The 20744-nt window shown below is 50.7% G+C and overlaps 1 protein-coding gene and 3 non-coding genes across 4 annotated transcripts in view; all 4 read left to right on the top strand.

Annotated features, from left to right (window-relative positions):
- Nucleotides 1-20744, top strand: part of LOC141978795 (uncharacterized) — a 203698-nt gene that overhangs the window by 38025 nt on the left and 144929 nt on the right. The window lies entirely within an intron of this gene.
- TRNAC-GCA (transfer RNA cysteine (anticodon GCA)) lies at nucleotides 12203-12276 on the top strand. The gene has a single exon. It is a non-coding gene; the product is annotated as a tRNA-Cys (tRNA).
- TRNAA-UGC (transfer RNA alanine (anticodon UGC)) lies at nucleotides 13887-13958 on the top strand. Its single transcript has one exon. It is a non-coding gene; the product is annotated as a tRNA-Ala (tRNA).
- On the top strand, nucleotides 16184-16255 carry TRNAE-CUC (transfer RNA glutamic acid (anticodon CUC)). The gene has a single exon. It is a non-coding gene; the product is annotated as a tRNA-Glu (tRNA).

Below are 20744 nucleotides of genomic sequence, written 5' to 3'. Positions count from 1 at the left end.
GGGGCCCTGCAGGGGGGGGTCCCCTGTGGGGTGGGGGTGTCAGGCAGGGAGGGGAAGGTTGCGGGGGGGGGGGTTGAACTGTCTCTGTGCAGCCAGGAAATTCCCGGGGGAGAAGTGGGGGGCGGGGGAAGGGGGGGGAGTTAATTGGATCCTGTCCCTGTTTGTGCCCCTTGCCTCTCACCCCCTGATACAAATTCTCCCTAGTTCTTTCCCTTTTCATTATCACACGTGGCTGTAAAATCCAGGGAGATCCCCCCCCCTTCCCCTCAACTGATCCGCTCTCTCGTCTCTCCTGATTCCCCCCCACCCCCGGTCTCTCCCTCATTCTCAAATGTCCATTTAAAATCTCCTCCCATGGGGGGATTTCCCCCCCCCCCCCCGTTTTATCCGCAGCGATTTGTCCCGGTGTCGGTGGGAAATTGTTGCCCGGAGCCATCCCCCAACCTGGCTGCCCCCGGCGTGGGGGTGGGAGGAGACGCCGGGTCTCTGCTCGGGAAGGGAGAAGCAAGTGTCCCCCATGGGGACTGCCCGGACCCCGGTTTCCCAATCCCAGCTGCTGTCCCCTACCTACCAACACAGTTGCCCCCAGCCCTCAGTTGCCCCCCACCTGCTCATCCCCCACTGCAACCCCTTTCCCTCATCCAGGGAGCCTTCCCCCTCCTTTGCCCTCTTCAATCAGCTCCTCAGAGGGCTCCCTGCTGCCCATCTGAACGGGGGCAGTGGGGGGGGCATCACTTTCTGTTTATGTGTTGGACAGTCGCATAAAATCCAGCCCAACCGTCCCCCTTTTCCACCAGTTAGTTAATAGCAATATAAAATCCCCTCCGGTCTTGGTGTTTTTCTCTGGTGTTATCCATTGCCTAGTTTGTGACACATTTTCTCGGCTAATCTTATAGAAAATATCCGAAACGTTTGCCTCACTTTTCCTCTAGTTGTCTATTTCTGATTGAATATACCCTGAGATTTTCTTACTATTTCATCATTAGAGAGACTGGGAAAATCTCACATTTACACCTTTTCTCAGATTCTTGAACATGGATCTAAAACGTTTGCCAATGTTGCCCATTTCTGCTGTGTTGATTTACCGAATATTGATGGGAAATACACTCAGCTGTTACCTGATATCGACAACTGATAGAAAATCCCTCCGATTTCCACCCTTTCTCTTTCATTTCTGAACACTGATCTCAAAATTCAGGTTTTGCCTCTATGTCGTTATCAAATGTCAATTAAAAATCCTCTCGGGTTTGGGGCTCTTCCCCATGTCTCTAAATCCCAGCAACTTCTCCTTCCTTGGGGGGAACCTGTCGCCCTGAGTCCTTCTCCATCCTGGAGGTTGCAGGGGGATAAATTGCCCAGTGATCATCTTTCCCTTCTCCTTTGAGAATCATTTGTTCCCCCCTTTATCTCTGTTAAAAACCTTTACTGATGAAAGAGATCAGCCATGTATTCAATACCCATTAAAGCCAGAGGCCTCCCCCTGTTTGGGGGATCGGTGGTTCCCAGCTGGTGACAGGAGAGTTGGCTGGACCCTTTTCTTTTCTACAGCTGGCACGGGATGGGGAGGTCCCTCTGAGTGCAGCGTGGGTCCAGAAGTATCCCAAACCCCATGACAAAGGGTCTCTGTGAGGGGTTGCTTCCCACAGTGCTAAGATGCAGCCACCTCTGGGGTGGATCCATGGTGGCCATTATTTGCTGATGACAGGGCATGGAAATTTCTTACCAATTTTTTGGCCCCTCCAGGCCGTCCATTCTCCTGTTAAATAAGAGTCCCCCAGGGCTCCCTCTGTTTGTGTGACTGGCCGTCAAGGGGTGGTGATAACTTTCTATCCACTTATTAGACACTGTGAGGGAACACAGTTGCTGGGGGGGTGCATGTCTGTGTGGGGAGATTGCAGCGGGAGCTGAAGGGGCATTGTGGTAGGGGGAGGCCTCTGGGTGGCTGGGCAGGGGGGACCCTAGTCAGGTTGGTGGGTTCTGGAGGGTTTGGGGTTTCAGGGGGTGGTTGTGATGTGCCCAGCCCTGAGGCTCTGGGTCCTGGAGGTGGGTATCGCTGGGGGCCTGTTGGCTGCAGACCAGTGGGGGTGGGGGTCTCTTGGGGAGGGGGGGCAGGGGGTTAGAGGGTACCTGGTGCTGTGCCAGGGGCTCTGTCTGGGATTGCCCAGCTGGCTCCTGGGATCATTGCCATGCCCGGTGCACAGAGCTGTGTGGGGGGGATCCCCGGCACGAGGTCAAGGGATGCCAGGCAAGCAGTGTGAGGGGTCCTGCTGTAAAGCATCAGGTGGTCCAGCCGGGGGTGGGGGGGTCCCAGGCAAATGGCCTGGCAGATCCTGCTGGAGGGCAGGCAGGGGTCCGAGGCAGGCAGTGGGGGACTGAATTCCCAGAGGGGGGTCCCCTTGGGGTGGTTCCTGGCTGCTGGGGGCTCTTGGTGGGGGGAATTCTGGGATTCCCAACCTGGCAGTAACAGTCTGGTGGGGGGTTCTGTTGGCCAGTGGGGCTCTGAGGGGTATCTGGGGTCCCTGGCCAGGGACTCTGGGGGCTGGGTCCCAGGGAATATCTGGTGGGACCCTGGCTGGGGGGGTCTGGGCTCTGGCTACTGGGGGCCCTGGATGGAGGCTCTGGGGGCTGCTACTAACCATGCCACTTATCTCTGATCACCTTGTGCCAGAACCCTGGCTCCAAGCACTGCCCGGCGGCATTCCCCGGCCACGCCCAGTCACCGTGATAACTTTCTATCCACTTCTCAAACACTGTGAGGTGAAATCACAGGTTTTGATTTTCTCCCCCCTTGAAAACTGCAGGAAATTCTGGTTCCATTGGGAAAATTCATGACGCCCAGTCCTTGTCCTAGATCTGGGGGGGTGAGGGAGGTGGGAAGGGGGTTAGCACTGCCACACAATGGTCTCTTCCACAGCGTTCTGGACTCATTCTTTCTGAAATCTGGTTTCATTGAGACCATCGTGACTCCAGTCACTGCATGGAAAGACAAGGAGGGACTCCAGAAGAACAGTTGGGCAAATGAGATTAGCAATTCTCCCTGTGAGGAGCGGCTCTCATTAGCTGCTCTCCCCAGAGAGCTAAGGGAGGGAAGGCTGCTCAAAGGCTCTGTCCCTCTCTGCTCAGGATATTGGGGTTCAGCTTCCTGGTCAGACCCTGCAGCCTCCATTGAGATCTGGGAGAGCAGGCTGAGCAGCTGCTGCTCCCCCACCAGGGCTTCTGTGCTGGGAAGTGACCTTAATTAAAGCTTCTTCTCTGCTGAGCCCAGGTGAGGACTTTCTCCAGCTGGTTCTGGCCCCCTGGGGCAGCCCTGGGCCTTGCTAATACTAAATTCTCAGCCAGAGATTCCAGGTAACTGAAAGAAATGAAGGGAAAATGCTGGGGTCTGGCCTTAAAATGACTCTACACAAACAGCCCCTCCTCCCCCAGTCATTTCTCGTCCCATTAGCAATTGCAGGATCAAATCCAGCCATGGGGGAGCAACCAACCCAGGAATGGGATTTTCCTACCAGATGGGCAGGGAGAGGGGACAGGGCAAAGGAGATAGGAGACAGAGACTGAAAGGGGCCGTGGGAGAGAAGAGTTTCAAGAGAGATTTCCAGATCGCTAATCTGCCCAGACAGAGGTAACGCTGCACCCTGGTTAATATCACTTTCATGTGGACAAAATGAGGATCAGAGAGAGGAAAAGCCAGTTCCTGACCCCACATCCCTCCTGCTGGGGTGTGGCTGCCCTGGGGTCAGTGTCCGAGGGAATCCTCAAAAGGGACTCTTTTGGTTCTGCTCTTTTACAGCATTGTGTTCAGAGACTTTGTTGCGGAGTGGTGGGGAGGGAGAAGGGAGGCTTAGAAATGTGTCTGTGGGCTTAGCCTGGCAGGAGAAGCCAGGTCTACGCTGTAATGAAGAGAATATAAAGCATTTTCCCAGCACGGCAGACTGTAGGATGTCTGTCTGTGGGGAAAGGGTCTGGGGGAAGCGTAATGTGAAATGAACTGAATCCTGGTCTGAAACCTCCACAACGGCCCTTCTCGCCCGGCCAGGCTGCAGAACGACGCTCACGTTTCGTTCCGGTTCATCCCGTCCTCCATGGGACAGGGGAGCGACATGGGTGCAGAGGAGCCAGCTCAGGTAGGGATTATTGGGGGGGTTCTGATTTGTTCCTGCAGGAGGGAGAGGGACAGCAAATACACCGGAGAGGGGAAGGTTTGCACTGTCTGGTCTGGAGGTTGGAGCAGGGCAGGAAATGCACAGAGTGGAGAAAGGGAGGAGGCCAGGGGGTGGCAGACCTGCTGGGAGTTGTTTAATAAGTGGCCTAGATTCGAGGAACAGAGCCATGGGGTTCAGAGGTGGAAATGCCCTAATTTGTGGAACAGAAAATAACCCACCAACATGGGGCTAGGAAAACTGACCAGACTCCCAGTGCTGGAGCCTGACCCGACTAACCAGTGAGATATGAAGGGGGCACCCACCCATCAGGCTTAGGGGAGATTCCCCTCCCTTCAGATCCAGCTCCTCACAAGGAGGAGGGTGTTGGGCTTCCAACCAGGGAGCTCTCCCTGGACCCTGCTATGGGCTCCATCTCCTGTATCGGTCTGTGGCTAGTAGGTGTGTGATGGATCTGCTGGGAGAGGAGGGGCTCTCTCTTCGTCCCTCACCCTGGTGTTTCCTGGGTGCTCTGAGCAGGGTGGGGGTGGGCCTCTGTTGACTGCGATCCACCCAGAGTTTCCGTTTGATTGGCCCCTCTCCCCCACGAATAGTGGGGCTGTGAGTGGGGCAGCAGGTCCTGAGTGTGGGGCTCTTGCTCTTTCAGGGGTCTGTGACGTTCGAGGAGGTGGCTGTGTATTTCACCAGGGAAGAGGGGGCTCTGCTGGACCCCGCTCAGAGAGCCCTCTACAGAGACGTCATGCAGGAGACCTATGAGACTGTGACCTCGCTGGGTAAGGGTTCCTGTCCCCTCGGTTCTTGGAGGGGGAAATGAAGAGATGAGGTTCACCCCACCCCTGCAATGCCACCTCTGCTCTGTCCTGTTCCAGCATCACCCCAGCGTGCCAGTGACACACACACGACCAGAGACCCTCCCCGGCTGCAGAACACTGTGGGGACAGAGCACAGGGGCAGTACCGCACAGTGTCCAATATCTCCTGTTTGCACAAGTAAAACGGGGGGGTTAGGTCCAGCATAACGAACAGAAGCTTCCTACTCGTGGCCTTCTCTCAAACCCTGAGCCTTCTCCACCCAGACCAGAATGTGCTTGGGGTGTAACAAGCAGGCTGCTGAAGTCAGGGCTGCTGGTCCAGGGTTACTGATCACACAGACACTCGGGGCGTCCTTGAATGCTGGCTGGGGGAATCCAGACAAGGGAGCTCCAGCATCAGAACATTGAATCTCACCCAGGATTACAGATGACACAACTCCTCACCGCTCCGGATTGCCCCCGTGCATGGGAAAATGGCCTAGGTTGGTAGTGGAACTTCCTGAAACGTGGAGGGTGTTGCTCCCCCATCCCCATGTGTAATAGCCACAATCTCTCTCTTCTGCAGACTCCTTGGATTTTGGGCTCCATCATTCCTGAAGTCACATGACCTGATTCTTATGTTTCACATTCTGCTTTTCCAGACTAATTAGAGTCTGTTGCTCCTGAATTGTAGCTTCTAATTTCCCAGTGTTCTCCACACCCAGGGACTTTCATACTCTTTCCCATTACGGTGGACTCACTAGATTCCCTAGTACATAAGAACGGCCACACTGGGTCAGACCAAAGGTCCATCTAGCCCAGTATCCCGTCTTCCAACAGTAACCAATGCCAATTCCCCAGAGGGAATGAACAGAACAGATAATCATAGAATCATAGAAGATCAGCGTTGGAAGGGACCTCAGGAGGTCATCTAGTCCAACCCTCTGCTCAAAGCAGGACCAATCCCCAACTAAATCATCCCAGCCAGGGCTATGTCAAGCCTGACCTTAAAAACCTCAAAGAAAGGAGATTCCACCACCTCCCTAGGTAACCCATTCCAGTGTTTCACCACCCTCCCTGTGAAAAAGTTTTTCATAATATCCAACCTAAACCTCCCCCACTTCAACTTGAGACCATTACTCCTTGTCCTGTCCTCTTCTACCACTGAGAATAGTCTAGAACCATCCTCTCTGAAACCCCCTTTCAGGTAGTTGAAAGCAGCTATCAAATCCCCCCTCATTCTTCTCTTCCGTAGACTAAACAATCCCAGTTCCCTCAGCCTCTCCTCATAAGTCATGTGCTCCAGTCCCCTAATCATTTTTGTTGCAATCCGCTGGACGCTTTCCAATTTTTCCACATCCTTCTTGTAGTGTGGAGCCCAAAACTGGACACAGTACTCCAGATGAGGCCTCACCAGTGTCAAATAGAGGGGAACGATCACGTCCCTCAATTTGCTGGCAATGCCCCTACTTATACATCCCAAAATGCCATTGGCCTTCTTGGCAACAAGGACACACTGTTGACTCATATCCAGCTTCTCGTCCACTGTCACCCCTAGGTCCTTCTCTGCAGAACTGCTGCCGAGCCATTCGGTCCCTAGTCTGTAGCGGTGCCTGGGATTCTTCCGTCCTAAGTGCAGGACTCTGCACTTGTCCTTGTTGAACCTCCTCAGATTTCTTTTGGCCCAATCCTCTCATTTGTCTAGGGCCCTCTGTATCCTCTCCCTACCCTCCAGCCTATCTACCTCTCCTCCCAGTTTAGCGTCATCTGCAAACTTGCTGAGGGTGCAATCCACACCATCCTCCAGATCATTAATGAAGATATTGAACAAAACCGGCCCTAGGACTGACCCTTGGGGCACTCCTCTTGATATTGGCTGCCAACTAGACATGGAGCCATTGATCACTACTCGTTGAGCCCGACAATCTAGCCAGCTTTCTATCCACCTTATCATCCATTCATCCAGCTCATACTTCTTTAACTTGCTGGCAAGAATACTGTGGGAGACCATGTCAAAAGCTTTGCTAAAGTCAAGGAACAACACGTCCACTGCTTTCCCCTCATCCACAGAGCCAGTTATCTCGTCATAGAAGGCAATTAGATTAGTCAGGCATGACTTGCCCTTGGTGAATCCATGCTGACTGTTCCTGATCACTTTCCTCTCCTCTAAGTGCTTCAGAATTGATTCCTTGAGAACCTGCTCCATGAAAATCCTGTGAGGTTCAGCACAGACCAGAGAGAGAGCAGGGAAATCAGCCAGGGGATAAAGTGGGTAAATTAATTTCCTGTCGGGGAACTCAGAAGGACCTCAAGGAAAGCACAACACAGCAGGAAATCCTCAGGGGAAAGACAAAAAATACATGCACTGAGTGTGGGAAAAACGTATATGACCAGTCAGCCTTTATAAAGCATCAGAGAATCCATGCTTTGTACCAGCCCACGAGGCATTGCAAGCCCTTCTCACAGCACCCTGCGGCCAGTTGCACAGTGGGATAGCGACCCACAATGCACTGCTCTCTGGGGCGATCCAAGAGCTGCTAGCCTGGATGCGCTCCGGTGACACAAGCAGCCTAGTGTGGACATGCAACAGCGGCTTAATTAAAACGCTTTAACTAAAGCAGCATAACTCTGTCGTGTAGACGTAGCCTGGCTCCCACTGGGGCCAAGGATGCTCAGGCACTGAAACTAAAGAGCCACAACTTCCTCCGTAGTTGGCAGGATTCAAACCTGCACAGGGAGAGCCCGCCGCCCCCCAAGGGATTTCGAGTCCACCACCTTAAGCACTCAGCCACAACTACTTGCTTTATACAGCGCTCTCACGACACTCTAGTTCTGTTCTCACTGAGTGATCGTTTCCAATTGTTTCCTCAGACCAGCGTCCACAACACACTCACTGCTGGGCGGTTGTGTAAGTGTGCCCAGGGCTGAACAAGAATTCCTGCTGGTTTCCCTTCTGGCTGGAGCATGAGAAGAGTGGGTCTGTGGCCAATGACGTTGCTGTAGATTGTTGTAAAATTCCTGCCTCGATAATTCAGACAGTCCCTTTCCCGTCATATCCCCAGTACATCAGTGACTGTAATAGCAGGGGGCAGGTTTTCTGTGGGGCACAGAGCTTTGCCAGGGGGTTGGTGTCTCCTTCCTTTCCTCACCCTGGAGCAAACTCAGCTTTTCATTCCATCTTTAATGTGTCATGGAATAACAACAGCGGCATGAAGGAAGAGGTGGGCAGGGTGGGTCTCAGGGGAGGGGCAGAGAGGTTCGAGCAGCAGACAGGGCAGGGGCCTCAGGGGAGGGGCACAGAGGTGCGAGTGGTGGGCAGGGCAGGGGAGGTCGGGGAGGGGACAGAGAGGCATGGGTGGCAGGCTGGGTGGGTCTCATGGGTGGGGCTGAGAGATGGGAGTGGCGGCCGTGGTGGGTCTCAGGGGAGGGGTCAGAGAGGTGTGGGTGGCGGGCAGACCTTGGGGTAGGGGGTGGAGAGTAATGAGCAGCAGGCAAGGAGGCCTCGGGGAGAGAGGAGGGAGTGAAAGGTGGACCAGCAGGCCTCAGCTGAAGAGGCAGAGTGGGGTGGGAAGAAGTCCTCCTGTTAAGCCAGTGCTTTCTACACCGGGATCAGGTTGATATAACTGCATTGCTCAGGGAAGGTAAATGTTTTACACCCCAAAGTAATGTCTTTACACTGACTTAATTTTGTAGGATAGACCTGTCCAAAGAATCACACACACACCTTGGGAGTAAAACTTCACCTGCTTCTCTGCTTTACAGAATCGAAACACAAGAAAGGCTTGTCAGGGCCCAGTGCGGGTTGGCAGGGAGTCGGGTGTGGGCAGACACCATGTGTTAGCCAGAGGCAGGCACCATGGATGAGCTGGTTTAAAGCACCTGTCTCGTAAACAGGAGATCCTGGGTTCAACTCCCAGTAGTGGCTTTTGAGGCACCTGGTACTGGCTGCTATCAGAAGACAAATAACAGAGTTAGACGGACCTTTGGTCTAGCCCAGTGTAGCCGTTCTTCTTGTTTAAATTACACTCACAGGCACTGATAATAGAGTGACTGAAAGTTTGGGTGTGAAGGGCTGATAGGTCAGTGGTGCAGTCCCCTCGCAGATGACCCCCTCCCTCCGGGACAGGGGCAGGTCCGAGCTCTCCCACCAAGTGGCTCATTGGGGCTGCCAGAATCTGTGGGCGGCTCATTCAGTTTACGCCGAGGGTGGAGTCCTGCTTTGTGCACCGTGTCTGAGAATGAAAATCCTAAACCTCCCTTTGAAATAACGAATGCAGCGGGACCTGTTTTTGTCCCTGCCCCAAAGCAGACAGAGAAATGGAGACATGTCATTGAGTCCAGGGGAATACTTCACTGCGGTTTTACCTTTTTCACTTGCCAAACTCCCGCCCAACCTTCTGGGCTCCTAGAGCAGGGTCCTGAGCCTGAGCCGAGACACGTACACTGCAACTTTACAGCCCAAGCCGCTGAAATATGCGTCACTGAAATATGTGATGAGGCTGGGAAATGGCCACCACCAGCCTTTCCGGTGTGACGCTGGAGGAGCCAGACTAGCTGCTGGCCCAGTAAAGGTATCCACGCTCCCAAGGACTCTCCCAGGAACCGTGTACAATGCGGACTCCTCCGAGACAGCCCGGAGACAATGGACACTGCTTGACTCACAACGTAGCAGAGGAACTTCCTAACAAGTTGGAAGAGGGGAAGAGACGGCATGACTTGGCCTCTCTCCCCGGCAATTCAACACCTGGCAACACATCTGGAGGACAAAGACTGAACTGAAATAATTCAGAGATCAGAAGAGAATAATAATAATCCATCCAAATCAAAGTCCCCAAACAGACTAGTATTGGTTACTCAACAGAAAATTTTCCATGTGGGGGATTTTGTTTTCCCAGTCAGACCTTGCCAAGGGAAGCAGAGAGAAAATCTTTGAGTTGCCTCCTTCAGAACAGCTTGGCCTAGACACTCTAGCTGTGGGTCACTGTCGTGGCCTTGCTGAGAACAGGGGCACTTTAATTATTTGGGCAGGTCCCAGGGTGTTTGGGGGAGATTATGAGGCTGTTAGCTTTTGAGATAAAAATTAAGAAACAAAGAACTCTTTGAGAAATCTGGGATTTCGACATGTTTTTTTGAAAGCAAGGGAGGGCTGAGTTCCTGAGAAGGTTTTTTATTTGCAGGAAGCAATGTGGCTTGTACCAAAGGGGAGATGGTTGTTTGTGAAGGAGGGGAGAAGAGAAAATGCACACGATGAGGACCGGATTCAAACCCATGCATGCAAAGCACAATGATTAGCAGCCCACCACTTTAACCACTTGGCCACCTCATGTGAGCTGCCGAAGAAGGGACAGGAGGAGAAATCTAAGGCCAGCAGAGGTAGGGACAATAAGGAGTTTTTAAATACCAAGTGTAAGGAGGGTCTGAATGACCTCCCCCCTCACATCTAGTGATGAGCTGGGGCAAAGACTTCAGGAACAGGCCGTGTTTACATAGACAGGCCTCCTCTGCCTAGCTATGCAGCAAGTATCCTTTGTGCAAAACAAACAAACAAAATATAAAGGTAATTCTTCCGTTTTCCTGCACTCAGCCAAAAAAATTGTGAAAAGAAAGGGGCATTTTTAAGCAATCATCTGTCCCCACCCAGGGGCTGGGGAATGTTTATTTTCTTTTTCAGACACTTTCGGGGCAAGCTGGGGCCAGTGGAAGAAAACCCAGAACGCCCTGGGTCCCCTGTCGCAACAACACATTGTGTTCTGTGTTTGTCTTCTTGTTCCTGTTATTTTGGTGGATATTGTAAATTCTTCAGGCGTGACACCCCCTTTTAATTGGGCATGTCATGCTGCCCCTTTCGGGACCAAGGGAAAATGTACCCTAATTCAACCTCTTCCACCCTCTACTCCGCCCCCTCCCTCCAAATTGTCTGTGACACCCCCATCCCCACGGTGCTCTACCCCCATCCAGAGACCTGTGGTTCTTAATGCAACTGGATAACAAATGACTATCGCTCTGTTCCCCACCGACTGGTCTCTCAGTACAAGATTTCCTAACTGTTCTCAGTTCACGAAAGTACGTGAAAGAATGTTGCCATGGGTAATTTCAAACTCATTTGGATTGAATAGGTGGAAATTAAAGAAGAACGTCCTTAAATGGTGAGCCCTCACAAATTACCTCTGGGAAAGCTGAAACTCATTGCAGGAAGCTGACTCAGTGTCTTGAATCCAAAGCTTGGAACGTGCCCTGGGGCTACTGGACAGAGGGGGATTACGACAGGGATTTGCACTTAGCTCAACTGATGGTTGGTTGGAAAATGTTATTCTAACCCTCGATCAGGGATGGAAGGGACCTCAGGAGGTGTCTAGTCCAACCCCCTGCTCAAAGCAGGACCAATCCCCAACTAAATCATCCCAGCCAGGGCTTTGTCAAGCCAGGCCTTAAAAACCTCAAAGGAAGGAGATTCCTCACCTCCCTAGGTAACCCATTCCAGTGTTTCACCACCCTCCTAGGGAAATAGTGTTTCCTAATATCCAACCTAAACCTCCCCCACTGCAACTTGAGACCATCACTCCTTGTTCTGTCATCTGCTACCACTGAGAACAGTCTAGATCCATCCTCTTTGGAACCCCCTTTCAGGAAGTTGAAAGCAGCTATCAAATCCCCCCTCATTCTTCTCTTCCGCAGACTAAATAATCCCAGCTCCCTCAGCCTCTCCTCGTAAGTCATGTGCCCCAGCCCCGTAATCATTTTTGTTGCCTTCCCCTGGACTCTCTCCAGTTTGCTTCTGTAGTGGGAGGGGGCCCTGAAAACTGGGCGCAATGCTCCAGATGTGGCCTCACCAGTGCCGAATAGAGGGGAATAATCACTGCCCTCGATCTGCTGGCAACGCTCCTCCTAATGCAGCCCGATATGACCAGTTACCCATATTGAATGCAGGCTCAGCAACGTTTGATCAATTGGTTGCTGTCCATTCAGTCGGTTATTTCCTACTTATTCATAACTAATGAAGATGCTCTAAGGGGATGGGAGAGAGCTGTCCCGTCCGTGTAGTTAATCCACCTCCCCGAGAGAGGGTAGGTATGTCAGTGGGAGAAGCTGTGTCGGTGGGTGGGCAAGCTGTGGGGTCTACATGTATAGATAAAGTTTAATCAGACCCCATTTTTAAAACCACCCATGGTCTGGGAGTGGAAGAGGAGCTCTCTGAGGCAGGGCCTGTCCTTCAAGGTCCTTAAGATCACTAACTCCCCTATACAATTGCTATGGGGGGGTAGCTCAGTGGTTGAGTGTTTGACTGCAGCTCAAGTGGTCCTTGGTTCAAATCCAAATGCCCCCTTACAAACCTGTTCCCTTAACAAAAATAAGGGCCTATCCATCCCCATTATGTTTGGGAGCTCCACTGAACAGGGATGAATGGAAACACTAGGTGTTTTCCTGTGCAAATGCATAGAAACCTAGCAAAGAGGTCCCTCAGCTGAAATCAGTTCCACTCCTCTGAGTGTCTAGTTTATGTTTTCGTCAATGAAACAAAGACACATGAAGGCACATTTGCAGGTCCTTGGTCTCCATTGTGTGGAAGAACAAGAACCCCATCCCCTTGGGAGGAATGGACTAGTTTGTGTTACATTCGGTAAGTAAGTTGCCATTGGGACTGAGAACTCTACTGGAGGTGGACAGGAGTCTGCTCCAAAAATAAAATAACCACGATTTACCAAACTACCTGTTACACATTCGATCCTCTTTTTGTGTACACAATATACATTGGGGCTCGAATAAATGGCCACCTTCCTTTCACACAGATCGTTGTTCCTTGTGACTGTCAGATGCCTTCCAATGGCAGGTGTTGAAAGGGAACGTGCTTCGAGCTCATGATCACCCGCAGCGTCTCTGTAAGGTTCCCAACCACAGAGCTGGTTGTGGCTGCCTCTAAGTAACCGCAGAGTCAGTGTAGGACCAGATCGTTACTTGCACAGCGTCACTTTCTGGTCTCACTGATCGCTTGGGTAGAAACAGCCATTTCCTGCCTCTCTGTCACACAGAAAGACAATTTTCTTTGCACAGACGCAGGAACATCAAGATATTTCTCTGTCCCTTGTGCAAAGCAGGGTGTCAAATTCCAAGGAACCCTCCTCGTCTGCTGCGATGGAAACAATGGAGAAGCAGGGGGCCCTGGGCACCTCCAGCCCTGCCCGGGAGATGTTCCCTCCCCGCTTTCTTTATGCTGCTGTTGTTATTTCATGGAGTGTCTGTGATGGGGAAAAGCTGAGTTCACTCCAGGTGAAGGGAAAAAAGGATGCTGAGAATCTCAGGGCCTCAGGGAAAACCCAACCCCTGATACCGGGATCAGTGAGGTGCTGGGGATTTGAGCACGAAAGGGACTGTGTGAATTGTCCAGGTGGGGAATGAATAACCATCGACAACTAGATCCACCTCAATAACCACCGACACAGGCTAATCGTGCTGCAGAGAGAAGGAAAACTGGGAGCGATTCTTTGCTGTCAGCCATGGAAACAGTGACCCGAGTGCACTGCAGTGAATGTGCTGGGGAAAGCTGGACTTTACAGGCAGGTGGAAATAGCAGATCCGAGAAAAACCTGGAGCCCCCCCCCCCCGCCCCGCACCACTTCTTCCACCAGGGTGAGGTGTTGAGCGACTCACAGCGTCCCCCAGCACCATTCCCTTTCAGCAGGGGGTGGCAGCTCCAGCCAGTCAATGCAGGGGAGAGGGCCGAGTGTATCTCTGCACCCTGAGTCCAGCGCAGGCCCTCTCTCTCCCCCACATAGAGAAACTGGCCATGCTGCAAAGTGACCCCTAAGAACTAGCAACCTCCGGGACAGAGGGTTTGGCCCTCAGAGCAGGGAATGTGTCCCCCATGCTGCCGTTAGGCCCCTGGAGGCTCTGGAAACAAGAGGGCTGTGAGTGTAACCCACCCCAAACATCCCCCATCTGGGGATGTAGCTCAGTGGTAGAGTGCATGCTTTGCATGTATGAGGCCCTGGGTTTGATCCCCAGCATCTCCAGGTTCTCTTTTCACCCTGCTGCCTTGCTCAGGCCCAGCAGGGATGTGGCCCAGCAGTCTCCCTGCAGGAGTTTCAGTCCTGCTCAGTGAGGGGCAGGTGCCCATTGCACAGAAGGTCTGTGGGGGTTTCTGCTCCTAAGTCACCTTGGTACTTTTAAAAACAAAAGGAGGACTTGTGGCACCTTAGAGACTAACCAATTTATTTGAGCATAAGCTTTCGTGAGCCACAGCTCACTTTATCGGATGCATACTGTGGAAAGTGTAGAAGATCTTTTATACACACAAAGTATGAAAAAATACCTCCCCCCACCCCACTCTCCTGCTGGCAATAGCTTATCTAAAGTGACCACTCTCCTTACAATGTGCATGATAATCAAGGTGGGCCATTTCCAGCACAAATCCAGGGTTTAAAAAGAACGTCTGGGGGGCGGGGTAGGAAAAAACAAGGGGAAATAGGTTACCTTGCATAATGACTTAGCCACTCCCAGTCTCTATTCAAGCCTAAGTTAATTGTATCCAATTTGCAAATGAATTCCAATTCAACAGTCTCTCGCTGGAGTCTGGATTTGAAGTTTTTTTGTTGTAATATGACAACTTTCATGTCTGTAATCGAGTGACCAGAGAGATTGAAGTGTTCTCCGACTGGTTTATGAATGTTATAATTCTTGACATCTGATTTATGTCCATTTATTCTTTTACGTAGAGACTGTCCAGTTTCACCAATGTACATGGCAGAGGGGCATTGCTGGCACATGATGGCATATATCACATTGGTGGATGTGCAGGTGAACGAGCCTCTGATAGTGTGGCTGATGTGATTAGGCCCTGTGATGGTGTCCCCTGAATAGATATGTGGACACAGTTGGCAACGGGCTTTGTTGCAAGGATAGGTTCCTGGGTTAGTGGTTCTGTTGTGTGGTGTGTGGTTGCTGGTGAGTATTTGCTTCAGGTTGGGGGCTGTCTGTAGGCAAGGACTGGCCTGTCTCCCAAGATTTGTGAGAGTGTTGGGTCATCCTTCAGGGTAGGTTGTAGATCCTTAATAATGCGTTGGAGGGGTTTTAGTTGGGGGCTGAAGGTGACGGCTAGTGGCGTTCTGTTATTTTCTCTGTTAGGCCTGTCCTGTAGTAGGTGACTTCTGGGAACTCTTCTGGCTCTGTCAATCTGTTTCTTCACTTCCGCAGGTGGGTATTGTAGTTGTAAGAATGCTTGATAGAGATCTTGTAGGTGTTTGTCTGTGTCTGAGGGGTTGGAGCAAATGCGGTTGTATCGCAGAGCTTGGCTGTAGACGACGGACCGTGTGGTGTGGTCAGGGTGAAAGCTGGAGGCATGTAGGTAGGAATAGCGGTCAGTAGGTTTCCGGTATAGGGTGGTGTTTATGTGACCATTGTTTATTAGCACTGTAGTGTCCAGGAAGTGGATCTCTTGTGTGGACTGGATCTTGTGTGGTCAATTGTTTAAGTCAATATTGTCTCAGATGTTCTGGGGAGAGAATTCCATAGTAAGTGATTTTGCATTTTTGCAGGACATCAGACCCCCTGGGGAGAAGCTCCTCACAGAAAATGTGGCCCCAGGAGTGTCAGAGAAGGGAATCACTGTTTGCCTTACAAGGTGGGTGAGGGAAACCCTGCAGGGACAAAGATTCCTCCAGAGTCTGATGAAACCATTGGTGGGGAAAGTCCAGGGAAGCGGAGGAGGAGAAGGAGAGGTAAAAAGGGCTTGCAGCTCTTGTGCAATCCCCATGCTCCCAGCAGAAGGGTCCAGGGGGTTCAGCACTTTGGCTGCTTGTTGAGGACACAGAATTCAGAAGATGGCAAAGCTCAGAGCCCCCTTACATGGAGTCGGAATGCAATCAGGTCACAATGAGGGGGAGGAAACTCCCTCCCTTGCTCTCTATGCCAAAGTTCCTATCAGCTCAATGTCCTTCCCAGAAGAAGGCCCAGGTCGGCTGCTGAGAGGGTTGCAATGGGGTCAATGAAGGCAGAGGAGGATTGTTCCTCCTGGGTTTTCTCTGTGTTGCTCTGTGATCCTAGTGGAGGAAGCTGACACACCATTTGAGTTTGTTTCAGTGGCTTGGGTCGGGCTCAGGTTGTGACCCTGAGCACAGGGGTTCCTGCCCGCTCTGCTCTTAGCCGCTCAGGGAATGGACAAAGGAGCAGCTTCAGAAATTGGACAGAAAATAGTCTAAGGAAGTGCAGCACAGCTGAGAAGAACAACAGCCTCATCCTCTCCCTGGTGGTCTAGTGGTTAGGATTTGGCGCTCTCACCGCCACGACGTGGGTTCAATTCCCAGTCAGGGAAAAGTCACTTTACAGCAAAACACCTTAATTTATTCTTCACTTGCAATTTTAACAAATTGACGCTTTTTCCCTGACTCCCCCATCTTCTATGTGATCTTGGCAAGGGCTTTGGAGACCATATCAAAATCAAAGCTTCCCACTGACTAGGAGCAGAACGTGGACATGTTTCCACTGTGCACCTCGATGTCCACAAATAGGTGCAAATTCTTGTTCCCCCTTGCTAGCTAGCCTAACCAATGTTATAACAACAGTAATAGACACTCAGGTTGACCCAAGATGTCAGTTTTCTTGCTGAAACAAAACCAAAAAATCATTTTGGGTCAACCAAATTATTGCAGCAAATAAAATATTCACGCAAAAAACTTTCATCCCACTCTAAATACCAGTCTTTGGAAGTAACCATCTCGGCAAAACTGACCATTAGCCTCTTCCATTCCTGAGGTCTAGCTGCTGTCGTGTTCTAAGCATAGATGATGGGCCTTTCACCTGTTGGCCACTGGTTACTACCTTGCTCAGGTAGCTACTGATGAAAGGCAATGTGGTTTAGTGGCTGACCTACTTCTATCCCTCTGCCCAACTAGGGGTGTTTGTTTCACATTGCATGTAAAAATACAATCAATGCATTTTGTTGATACCTAAATATGGGATCAAGCTGTGATTGTAAGTTAATGACAAAATCTCTGCTGAGTTCGACAGAAGGAAGGTTTTCTCATCAGGTTCTAGCACACGATAAAAGTTCTGAAGGTTCTTCGAGCTTCCAGACACATGGGCCAGAATTTTCAGAAGGTCTCACCCCACCCCTAGAGCCAGATTTTCAGAAGAACTCAGCTCCCAGTTGGGCAATAAACATTTTGGCCAGATTTTCAGAAAGGCTCAATACACTGAGGGCTGAGCTATTTTGAAAACAAAAGGTGGTAGAAGTTGTGGGTGCTGGTTGCTTGGCCATCTGGCCCACCATGCAGGAGTTTGAGGTTCAACATTACTTTCTCAGAATGGTAGCAATCATCTTTTATTCCCTTAAAAAGGGAGCAGGGAGACGACATATAAAAATGGGTTGTGCTTTAGAAAGTCTCTAGAAGTTGAAAGAGATCTGCCATCTCCGCCTCCCTGGAAAGTTCACAACAAGTTAAAGAAAACTGAGATTGATAAGTGGCTTGACTAACAGTGACAGGCTGGCCGAGTGGTCTAACGCATCAAACTCAAACCTGTGTCTTTCCGTCATTTGTGTTCTGGGATCCATATGGAGGTGGGCGTTCAAATCCCCTTCCTGATACAATCGTTGCCTTCTACCTGAGAAATAGCCTCATTTCAACCTTTCCTGTAACATTACAACACCAACTGCTTCGTATTCCTATGATAGAAGTTGGAGGGAATTCAAAAGTGGTGCATTCAGGGCACCTAGTTGAGGTCACGGGTGGCCTAGTTATAAGCTAAGGTTGTTCAGTCCTGTCTGGGAGGGTAAGCTCTGGAGAACACGGATCATCTGGAGATTTCTGAGGGGAAGCAGGAACAGCTGATCCAGCCGGCGGAAGACAGCCATCTAGGATCCTAAGGACATATTTTGGCATCTAGGGACTGAGAAGTAAATCTCAGAACAGAGAGCTGAGGTGGTGCTGATGACTATTTCCTGCGGCTAAGGCTAAATGGAAGTGTGTACATCTAGGAACAAGCAATGTCAGCCACGTATACAGCAACAGCGGGATCTCAACTAGGAGTCAAAAGGTCATTTTACCTCTGTATTTGCTGTGCCCACTTCATCCAGTTCTGAGGTCCCCAGTTCAAGAAGGAGGATGAAACATTTGAGAGAGGAAAGAAGAGCCATGAGAAGGATGAAAGGCTTAAAACCCCCGCCTTGCTGTGATAGTCACAAAGAGCTCAGAAAAGGTTTAGGGGATGACGATCTCACTCCCTAAGTACCTACATGGGGAACAATACTTACTAACAGGCTCTTCAATCTAACAAGACAAATGTATAATGTGAGCCAATGGCTGGAAGTGAAGCTAGACACATTCAGATTGGAAATAAGGCGTGCTTTTTGACAGGGAAAGTAATTAACCATTGAAAATCTTACCCAGAGTCCTGGTGGATTCTCCATTCCTGGAAATTTTCAAATCAAAAGTGGATCTATTTTTTTTAAACGGATCTGTTCTAGTTGAAAAGGAATTCTTCGGGGGCAGGTTTCGGGCCCGTGCTAGACAGGAGGTCAGACTGGGTGTTTACGAAGACCCCTTCTGGTTTTAAAATACGGGAAACAAACCCTTAAATGACAAACGCTTTATTCTGTGAACCAAAAGGAAGCGCTTCCCCTGGCTCTTTTTCTCATTTTGTAAACAAGGGCTTGGAATGTCAACTCTCAGTGAAACTTTGCCTTTAAACTGAATTAGGTGAATTTTCCAGCTCTTGATCCTCTGAGTCCAAGGAAGAATCCCTGAAAAGCAGGTGAGGTTTCAGTTCAGAATTTCATAGGTTAATTTGAGGCCATCCAAGAGTGAACACTTAGGTAGGGAACAAGTGAGAATTTGCTGATTGAGAAAAATTCCTGGTGAAAATTGGCAAACCTGTGGATCTTTTTAAACATTCCAGTGAATTTACACATGAAGATACAAACAGAGAGAGAAACACAGAGAGAGAAAGAGAAAACCACACACTGCACAGGCCCATGCGGGCATTAACAAAAACCAGACCCACACACAAACCCACACAGCACACAGAGACATATGCACATAAGGGAAAGCCACACAAAACATACAAAGAACAAATCCACACATGAAACATACAGAAAAAGCACACAAGACGAAAGCACAAAAACCACATTCCAAAAGAATACGAAGCAAAAAACAATTTGCCGGCAAAAATCAAACACACGCACACAAAACTATGCAAGGCATCCACAGAAATCACACAGGACCCACATGCTCATCAACCCCACAGACAAAAACCACATGAAGATATCGAAAGCCAGGCAGGGTTTGAGTCTCACAGCCAAGAGGGAGTGCAGGAAGGTGGTTTGGGGAGCAAAGGTTGAGGGGGAAGTCAGGGGCTCTAGAATCACAGGATGGGCAGTGCTCTGGGCTCTGCTTGATGCCTCCTGACACAGGGTGCGGATAGAGAATGGAGCCTTGTAGATCTGTGGAATCTGCCCTGCACTCTGCAGACGAAGAGAACCCGGGTGTCTTCTGAGCCGGAATTGTATTTTCCACCGGGCAAGATGAATGGCAGAAGTCATTACTTAAAGAAAGCTGATGCTTGAACTCACAACCTCAGCATCGCTCCTCTCTAAGTACTAGGAGCTAACCCATTGCACCGCTGGAGCCCACATGGGGGTGAGGGGTGTATAAGCCAAAATAAATCCACGCTAAAGGCCACATGCAAGTGAGCTGGGTGGTATCCTTCTGTCTGATAGACCTGGGACCCGCCTTCAGCTGCTGATAGGACGGTTGGTGGTTTGAAGCCACCCAGTGCTGGAACTTCTCATTGGTGAGGTTAAGGAGACTTTTAAGAAGAGGAGGAAAGTCTCTTCCATTCCTGCCGAGCTCCATTTGTCTGCTGCGGCCCTTTAGGCTCTCTGCTCCCCTGTTGGGGAGATGCAGAGACAAGCCCCCATCTTGGTGAGTCACCGAGAGGCTGTATCCAATGGAGTGTAGGGGGGAGGGGGTGGGGTAGGGCTGGATTGTGCTCAAGGGAATAAGGTTGTGTGTGACAATGGGAAGGTTTACACTACATCAGGGATGGATGCTCTGAGATCTATCCACCGGTGGTTGATTTAGCGGGTCTAGTAAAGACCCTGCAGATTGCTCTCCAATGGACCCCTGTTCTCTACCCCCAATAACAAGATTAAGGTGTAGGCCCCACTGGAACTCAACCTAAGGTACGTCTACTCCAGCTACGTGAATAATGGAGCTGGAGTTGAGTAGCACAGGTAAGCCCCCGAACATCGTGGTGCCGGTGACTGACTCGGATGCATCGCATGGGAAAGGTGAGTGGCAGCCTGTAAGCCCCCCTCCCCAACAGTCCGCACAGCTGCTTGGAGGGGGTCTCGCGAACTCTCGAGATGGCAGTTGTGGGTTCTGGCAAGACAGGGTAAAGGATTTTTTGGATAAATGGATAAGGAAGAACCAGGGCCCATACCAGGTGCAGGGGTCACCCTGGGATAAGATGAAAAAGGAAATGGAGGAAGTGTTCAGGGACCCAGAGGAATGGGGGGTGGCTGAGGAGCCCACCCTCCTTGGTGTATGGGTAGTGGAAGAAGGTCCCTGCCCATGGGGACTGAATGCCTTCCAGGGAAAGGAGACACTTCAGTCCGCTTGTGAGAGGTTCGAAGTGAGGGTAGCATTACAGGAAGCTGCCAGGAATCTTTCAAGTTTGGTGCTGCTTCAGCAAGGGCTGCTGAAGGGTTGTAAATTAGTTAGGGGTGGTGAAAGATGATTTGGCACAACAGGGTTTGAAGTCAAAAGCAGAGTTAACAGATGACCTTTCGAGACAGGACAGAA

This window comes from Natator depressus, chromosome 28 (genome assembly GCF_965152275.1).
Source record: "Natator depressus isolate rNatDep1 chromosome 28, rNatDep2.hap1, whole genome shotgun sequence".
Taxonomy (NCBI): Eukaryota; Metazoa; Chordata; order Testudines; family Cheloniidae; genus Natator; species Natator depressus.
The sequence above is the reverse complement of the archived record's forward strand: the minus strand, read 5'-3'. Positions and strand labels throughout refer to the sequence as shown.